The sequence below is a fragment of the Protopterus annectens genome, chromosome 3.part0 (genome assembly GCF_019279795.1).
Source record: "Protopterus annectens isolate FY-2018-M chromosome 3.part0, PAN1.0, whole genome shotgun sequence".
In the NCBI taxonomy this organism is placed as follows: Eukaryota; Metazoa; Chordata; order Ceratodontiformes; family Protopteridae; genus Protopterus; species Protopterus annectens.
Window position 1 is genome coordinate 1797755051 of NC_056731.1, and position 9136 is coordinate 1797764186.

Genomic DNA, 9136 nt, shown 5'->3' on the forward strand with positions numbered 1-9136 from the left:
AAAACATTTACACTTGTTACAGTGCGTTAAATTTGTAGTTTTGAACATTTTTCCAATAAGTAATGAAACAAAATGTATGACCCAATAATGACAAACCTGCCCATTTCAGAACATTTTAACCATTAAAGGCTTCTCAAACAGTATGTCAATAAGCACAATCTCTGCAGAAGTAAACATCATCTGAATAATTCTACATTAAAGAGATTTGTAACTAATGAAGATGCTGTTACTGGCAAAGAACTTTACATTCCACTGTTCCATCTACAAATTCAGTGCTTGCTGCCCTTGATGAATTAATTGCCTAGGCTGCATTAAAGAAAAACATGGTACACTGATATTGCAACAGAGAATGACTGAGAAACAGTAATTAGGCATCTTAAACAAAGGACGGCACACTAAGGAATGCAGAACCCCTATCCCCTCTCAAAATGCAACAAATAAATCAGCAACTAGGACATCACATACCATGCCTCCATAACTCTACATTTTAGCACAAGAAATCTGAACGAAGCCTAAAGTAAAGGGGGGGGTCAAAGGTCCCCAAACAGGGACAGATTATAAATATTGCTCTTATAGACTTAGAAAGTTGCTAGAATTACAGCATTTGTCTTGGCATGCATTTTCTGAAGGAAATGACTGAAATTTAAATGCATTATTGACTGACATTTCACTGCAGTGATTTATCAGATCAAATATTTTAGATGGACAAGACAAAAAATGAGGCAAAATCTGGGAACTATATAACATTATGGACAATGGAGATCTATGTCTCGGCACTCTATCAATGGATACATGGGCTTTAGGGAGAAGGAAACTTACCAGGGGTGTTAGCTGTAAGAAAAAAGTGATAGCTGTGGGGAGGGGTAAAGTGTGTGTGGTGAGGCAAATAGGGTTGAGAGCCCTGATCTTCAATAATACAATGCCCCACTCACTGCAAGATTCATCAAAAAAGGAAATCTTAAATCACAGCCATTTTTTCACCTGCAGCAATCTATGATGAAAGACTGTAATGTTTACCCTTAAGAGAAATTAACAAAATGCTGCCATACACTTCTGCTACCTGCATGGAGTTTATACTCTTCTCCTCCCACCTAACATATAAAACATGTTGAAATTTCTCCATACCTCTCAACCAGCTTCCAGTATCAGATCCACAGATACAGATCTCGATAAGCAAAAAAGTGATCTCCACATTTCCAAGGTGCCAGCAGCTTCTGGGGGGGGGGGGACTGAAATGCTCAGTGAGAGTAATATAGCACTTTAAATCCCTCGGATAAAGAGGACCCTAATCATTTATGGACAGCTATAGCTGCATCAAGGCTTTAAAGATGATATAATTGCAAACAGGAAACTAGAGCAGACTTCACAGCACACATGTAACATGATGGTACCTGGATGCAACAGTAAATAGCCTGGTAACAGAGTTTTTCTGCTAGCTTAAAGAGATGAGTTTCAGAATCAGGAAGTCCCAGGTAAAGGGCATTAGTGTAGTAAAGGTAGGATGAAACAGGAACATGAACAGGTTTTGTAGGATCCTCTCAAGGAATAAGGTGTTCGATCGTGGAGATATTCCACAAGTAGAAACTTAATTATTTATCCACTGTTCGCATTTGGTCCCTAAATATTAGCCAGTTCCCAAGGATCATGTTTAGACCATGCATCTTACTTAGCCGGTTTAATAGTGGCCGAAATAATGGATAAAAGTGTGTGTGTGTGTCTGCTGAACATTTGGAAATCTTCACCTCTGTAAATTCTTCTGATGATCTCAGGTGTTTTTCAGTGTTCTTCATTCCCATCTTTATTCCTTCAAAACTGCATATATTTACTTACTCACTTTTCCTGTGCTCCTATTTCCTATTTTTATTAATTTAGAAGTGCACATATAGAGTTATTTATTCTACTCTTAAAAGACTTCTCATTCATATTGTAAGACTACTTTTTAACCTTATTTCAAACCGATTTTATCATGTCAGTTTCATTGTAAAGAGGATGTCCATAGAACTGCAAATATTCCTTTGTTGTTACCATATTAAACAGGGATAACAGCTTTTTATATTATGTTTGTGTTGCCACTGTTTATACATCCCAACATGTTATGGCCTTCCTTGCCCTTTTATTACTTAATTACAATGTGGACATTCAAACCAATTGTCATTTCCCTGGACCTTTTTCAGTTTTGGTATTACTATAATTTTCTTTCTAATTATATTCATTTCTTACATGTTATTTAATACATCTATTATTTTACAGCTTTTGCACTGAATTTAAGCTGTGTCTCATATCCCTCCCAGTGGCTTTCTAACTCCATTTTCATTTTTTCTTCACTTCTTGCACTTCAACAGTGTTGCCCATATTTGAGTAATGTGCAAAGTAAGGGCATTCTTTCACTTCCATACCTTATGCAATGCATGTAAAACATTCAAATGGGCCATGCTCAGCAATACTAGCCCCTATTGTACTATTCTAATAAATGGTCCTTTTTTCTAGTGGGTTACAGCTGCTTTTACTATTACTTTCTACATCTATTTGTACAACAAAAGCTTTCCTCAGGACAGCAGCCTAAGACATTCCAAACTTTCTAATTTGTTTTTTAATGTTTTGTATGGCACTATGTTGAATTCCTTTGTAAAATCCAAGTTGCTAACCATTACATTACTCTGTTGGATTTAGCTGACCTATCCTTGTCAGCTATGAAATCATACTGCCTTCAGTCATGTACTGCATGCACAACTAACAACCAGAAATGGTTCTGTAACATTTCAAAACAAACTACCTTGTTTTATCTGTGGCAGACAACCTAATTTCCAATTTTTCAACTCATAACACGCATATTGCAGAAAGTAACATTTATCATGTTTCAGTCTGTACTAGTATAGGTAAACTCAGTAAAAACTGCTAAGAACTTTAAAACATCTGGAGGTTAGCATATATCGCTTTTTTTATCCTAGACATACATGATATATCATTTGCACCCATCAATGACATCTGGCTGATGGTTTTCCAAAAGTAAAGGATGTCCCCACCCAGAAACTAAATTTATTCTATATTTATCTGCTAAGCAGTACAAATTCTGCTGCTTAATTTAAGTGACTAGCATGTGTCTGTAGTTCATTATGCCTCAAACTGACCTGATGACTTAGTCATCTTCCTAAATTGTATTAGTCACCATTTTATAACTTATCTAGTATGAAAATGTTTTTTTTTTTTTTTTTTTTGCCTTTTTAGTCTATTCACTAAATGGAAGTTTGCTTTGTTTAAATGCCTCAGGGAAAAAAGCATCAACATTTTTGAGTGTCTGTCACTGATTTTTATTAGTAATAGGACACTGAATGCTATTCAGAATGTCATTGGAACGCTGAAGAATACAGTAGTGTCATTATGATGTCTTTTACTATCTTAATCCAATTCAGGGTCATGTGGTATGGAGCCTATACCATCTCCCACAAGGCAAAGGGCAGTGTAATTCTGTGCAGGGCACTTAAGGCCACCCACAGTCTCTCATTGTTATGCAGTACAAATACTTACAGCCAGTCTGGACAAATATCATTTCACCTACAGTACATCTTTGGGATGTGACAGTAAACTGGAGCACCTAGCAAAAACCCAGCACAGACACAGGAAGAATGTAAAAACACTGCACAGAAGACACCCCAGCTAAGAACTAAACTAAAGAACCAAGGGCAGTGAGGAGGCAATGCTAACTACTGTGCCAGTGAGACACTCATTGAGTGGTAGAACAGGATCGGAAACATGTAAATCTTCTCCTTATATGCAAAAGTGTTGAAAAGAAACTATCAGATACTAACTATTGACTCTGATGTCATTTTTGTGGAAAATGATGGAAAAGTTCATCAGGGACAAGCAAGACCCATAATAGCAAATTTGTACAAAGCAGTGTTTCCAGTTCAGTCTCAGTCAAGAACAGCAAGTGGGTCCCATAAGTGGGTAGGCATTATCCAGTGTATGTCGCATACACATACCCTTACCTCTCACTTGTCCATTCTTGCTCCAGTATGCAACGTCTTCTGCAAATCAAATTCCACGCCCCCAAAACAGACGTACATAATCTTTCGCACAGGCACAGCAGGTGTTTGCGACCTGTTTTCGTCATCTGCGGCCATAAAAGGAGGGCGTTCTTAAAGAAGAACGTCCTTAAAAAAAAAAAAAAAAAAAAAAAATGATTTTTTTTTTTTTTTTTTTAATAAAAAGAAAATGAATCTCCCGGCTGCCATAGGCAGTCACCATTTTACGGACAGTGTACCAACAAGAACAGCACAAACCCAGAATAGATAAATAAATAAATAAATAAATTTAAATAAATAAAATTGTGCCCTTTATGTGATCGGGCTGTATGGCGCCCTAGGTGGTTGCCTAGTTCGCCTATGCCTAAGGCCAGCCGTGGGTGCAGGAAGTTTGTCAGTTGGTTGACAAGAAAATGAGTGGTCAAATAATTACAAAGTGCAAGGTAAAGGGATGGGAGGAACTTGGGTAGTGAGCTGTCCTCAAGACTAGCAAAGCTCCAGCCAGTGTTCTAAGAACAATCTGGTTAATGCCCCGTGCCTTCAGTTAATGATGGTGGTTTTCATGTCTAAATGGCCACCATGAGCAAAGGTTGAGAGCTAATCAGAGTTAGATGCATGTACAGTACCCAATACTAGTGAGATTTTGTTTTTGTAATGTGTGCAATGTTGCACTAATGACTAAGGGAATGTTTTAGCATTTTGGGAGGGGGGGCTTTTTTGTTTTTCCTTTTCCTTGGCTTTGAAGACTATTACTTGCCTAACACAACACAGCACATATCACTAGCAGTGTAGAAGCTGGCAGACCTCCCTGACTCTGGAATTTCAGGAATGTTTTAGTTGAGAACAAAGTTTAGTGAGTATCCCTCTAGCCTGCTGTAAATTTGTGTGCAGTGTTGCTTTGTCTAGGTCAGTAGATTCATGGGCGATAAGGATGAGAATAGGTAGGCCAATCTGGGCATACTGTTGATGTCCTGTTTGGACAGGTCGTGCATGATCTGGTCAGGGATCTCTAAAAGAGGAAAGGGGTTTATTAGCCACTTATGCAGGATCTTTATCATATTCCATGGCGTCCTTTTCCATTTTCCAGCCCTACTTTTTTGTTGGAAAGTTCATCTTTGCAGGATCGTGACTGCCTCTAAGTACTGGGAAGTCTTTCCTCTCGCATCTGTGCCAGCCGAGTAGGTGATTAGGGTTGGCTATGCCAGCCCACTAGTCTGCCTTCAGTACTGTCCAGATCCGCACACAAGGAACCATCTGAGTTTGCTTTAAGTTTGAGAACTATTATAAAATAATGTTGGGTGCCTCTCATGCTTATGGATTTCATGAAGCTTTTGGGTCCTCCCCCAGTAAAGCGGTCTACTCTGAGAGCAGTTAGACTGCATACACAGCTTTTAGTTGTAGACCCAGACCGTATCTTAAAGGCGCCATAAATTTCAGTCTCCTTCAGCTGGAAATAAAGGGTTCTTCTCCTGGATTTTTCCTATTCTGAAGGGAATGGAAGGCTTTCATCCCATTTTGTACTGCAATAGCTTTGTTTCACACAGTTTGTGAATTACTAAATGGTGATTTTCCAGCAAACCTGGATGGTATTTCTTGTTTTGATGGTTTCCCTTTGGCACACTTTCAAAGATCTTTAAAGGAGGTTGAGTGTAGACACATCTTTCAGTATAAAATACTGGTACTTTAATGTGCTCTAGCTGTGCAACTAGCTTCTAGTAGCCTGTCAAGGAGCACTTATCTAGCATCCCCTCTTCTTTCCTTCCATGGCTGCAGATTCTGGGTGTCTTTGTAAACTTAGTCCTGTTGGAACCCACTTCAAAGGATTACTTTTTATCACGTCAGTGTTTGATATTATCAGAACAAGTTTATCAGAACAAGTTTTTCCTACTCACAAGAGAAGCAAGTCCAGGAGTTCACAGCCTTGGTATCATTTGAGAAGGTGCAGTGGAGATTCAGTATAGACCCCCCCCCCCCTTTTTTTTTTTTTTTTTTTTCTTTGCATTTTGGGCCTGATGTTGGTCATTATCTTTTTTGTTTACATTCCCATGACCAAAGATGTATGTGTTAAAATGGTCAGTAAGGTGCCACTGGGTGCCGAATCTTCTTGCTATGACAGCTGCTCTTATGTGTAAACCTTGTTACTGGGATTTTAGAAAGGTAAGTTTCCCACTAGTCTCTGTCTAGGCTATTCCTTCATGTAAAAGAACCTTTCAAGTGCATTGATGGACTGTGGGAGCCCTTTTCCGCTTCTGTGTAGTCCAAGTGATGTGGGTCTCTTGGGGGGGGGGGGGGTTATACAGAAGCTGAAGCAATAGGTAGCAATTCTTGCCCTAGAGCTCCTGCCTACTCCTGTTAGGCACCCAGTCTGAGTTTTGGTACATGAACAGGACAGGGTGTGCTTCTACACCCCCCACCCCCAGAACAGTAGCACAGACAGGCAGAACACCTGTGGTGGGCCATAGGCTGTGTATTATCTGAGGGATGTAAATGTGATGCTATACTTGCTGAGCTTGTAGCTCCACTTATTGCATGGAGCTGACAGTTTACAAATCCTGTTTAAGATACCAATACTAAGTCTGTATTAGATTCCTGCTGTTTATGGAGCCATCTTTAAATTACTAGTCTCCCATCAGGACACAGGTACTCATCAGCAGTTGAATTCTGCTCATTGGTAAGCCATCGGATACTAGCCACTAACCCCTCCCAGTAACCAGCAACCAATCAGAACAGTGCTAGTAACCTATCTCCTCTACCGCCCATAGTACCCCCACCCACTTCCAATCTAACTGCTCACCTGACAGTCACGCTACTACCTAATGTGCGTACTTTCCTTATCTGCACTCTTCTTGCACACCTTGCATCCTACCAGAACTCCATAACAGACACACCCCACCACTATCACTGCACCCTTACTCTCACTTCTATCCATCACCCACCTACTAATTACACTTGTCATACCATCACAATCTCCATCCCAATACACCCACTGTACTACCAGTCACCTGTTACATTCAAACAAAAAATATCCCTAAAATATGACAGATTAATTACCAGATTTATAAAACTTATGTTTATTGCCTTATCTAAATTACCCCTCAGTGGTGATATCCACCCTAACCCTGGTCCCACCATTACCAACTCCTCACCTAAAAATCTGCCTAATAGCTGCTCTCTCGCAAATGACATCCAACAGAAAGCCATCTGACCTCCTGTTCATGTGTCTAAATATCAGAAGTATAACTAATAAAACCCATGACCTAAACACCAACATAGATTTATACTCTCCTGATGATCTCATCCTGACAGAAACCAGTCTCAGACCTCACATTCAAAGTGAGAAAATACTCCCAACAGGTTATAACAATCTTCGAGTAGTTAGAATATGTAAGAAAGGGGTGGTGTGACTCTAATGTTTAAACACCACCTCAACATCCATATCCTAAACACATCTGCCCCCACATTGGAAATGGAAAAAATCCTATATGCCAACCTCAGTTTAAACCCTAATAAAACTGTCGACATTCTAGGATGCTACTTCCCTTTTGGCCAAACCATCCTACCCTTGGAATACCACCTGAACTGGGCTAACTATTCCCTACCCCAGGAAACCATAATCCTAGGTGATTTTAATATCAACTGGCTATCTTGTAACAGTCACCCAGCCCACCACCTAAACCTTCATGGTTTCTCCCAACTAATAGTCACCTACCCGGATAAATAACTCCAGCAAATATACTACTCTCGACTGGATATCCGTCAATAAAGATCCTCACTCATACTTAGCTGGCTGTCTACCAGGCAACCTCAGTGATTCCAGCATTCCTTCTGAGACGCCACTTAAATTGTGCTAAACCCATAATCTAAAGGCAAATCCAAAATAGGGTAAACGTTAACCCTCTCTCTCCTTTATCTCATCACTTCAAATGAGATCTCATCCCTTCAAAACTGTGATTGGCCACCGCTAAAGTACCTCAGTCTGTATGAAGGCATCCACTTCTTCAGTAGCACCTAATAAACATCCTAAACATGCATGCCCCCAGAAGAAATGCCAGAGTCAAAACACAGTACTCACCTTGGCTACAAAAAAGCACCAGGGCACTAATGAAAATCTGAGATAAGGCCTGGGAGCACTGGCACTCAACAAAACCCCCCTTCTCTAGATAGTCATTCCCAGAGTTGCACAACTAGGTCAAAAAGCAAATAAAAAGATAAAACCCAATATCGGTCTGCCCTAAACTCCTCCCATCACAACCCTGCGCAGTTCTGGTCTACGATAAACTCTGTTCTCCATCCAGGTAAAGTAGGTACCCCCCCCCCCCACCTACCACTCCCCCCTTCCTCCAGCAGTATTGCTGACTCATTCTATAAACAAAAAACTCACAAAAAAACAAATAAATTGAAAAAACACAAACTGAAACCTCAGACTTGCTGAAAAGTTTAACTCTTCAACTCTGAAATATTCTGCTGACTTTAAATATTGTTTGACTGTGCTCACACAGTCACTTTGTGTATTTCACTGGTATTTGTGTTCTGTATTTTTAATTTTGTAGTTTGGAAGTAAGAGCATAAGTGTATCTTCAAAAATGTCCAGAACATAACCTCAACAATGGGTGTGTGCAGAAGTGTATTTAATTTGTGTATGTTCATATGCATATAGTTTTCTGTGTAATGTTTTAACGTTTGTTTTCCAGGTTTGTTCTTCAGGGACTCTGAAATTAAACGTGGGCATCACTGCTAAGGTAAGTCTGAGGTACACAAGTGGCTGGGTTTTGTAGTATATTTCCAGTGTTGTTGCATTTGGCAAGAACGTGTTGCTACGTAAAGTGCTGTTATTTTTGTGAATTTGAGAAGTCTGTGCTGTCTTGTTTCATCTTGATGGAATTCAGGTACTGTGCTAAAAATGTTTTTGTAATTGTGTGCAGCAGACGTGTCTGCAGTGCTAGCAGTGCACTCACTGTAGTGTAAGAATTGGGTCAGATGAGGAATCTGCTTGTTAGACCTTTTGTAGTTGCAAATGTTTTATAGCACAGTTGGCAGTGGCAAACGTTTATTGTTTGAAGGTAGCTGATTGCATTGCAAAATGTAGTTAACTTTGTACCACCTTTGATTTGCAG

At 39.7% G+C, this 9136-nt stretch overlaps 1 long non-coding RNA gene across 1 annotated transcript in view; it reads left to right on the plus strand.

Moving 5' to 3' along the window:
- The window catches only part of LOC122797067, a 286685-nt gene extending 277924 nt beyond the window's left edge, over window positions 1-8761 (plus strand). Inside the window, exon 4 of the long non-coding RNA XR_006364029.1 lies at window positions 8714-8761. This is a non-coding gene — a long non-coding RNA (uncharacterized LOC122797067). The remainder of the gene's footprint in view (window positions 1-8713) is intronic.
- Window positions 8762-9136: the final 375 nt, after the last annotated feature.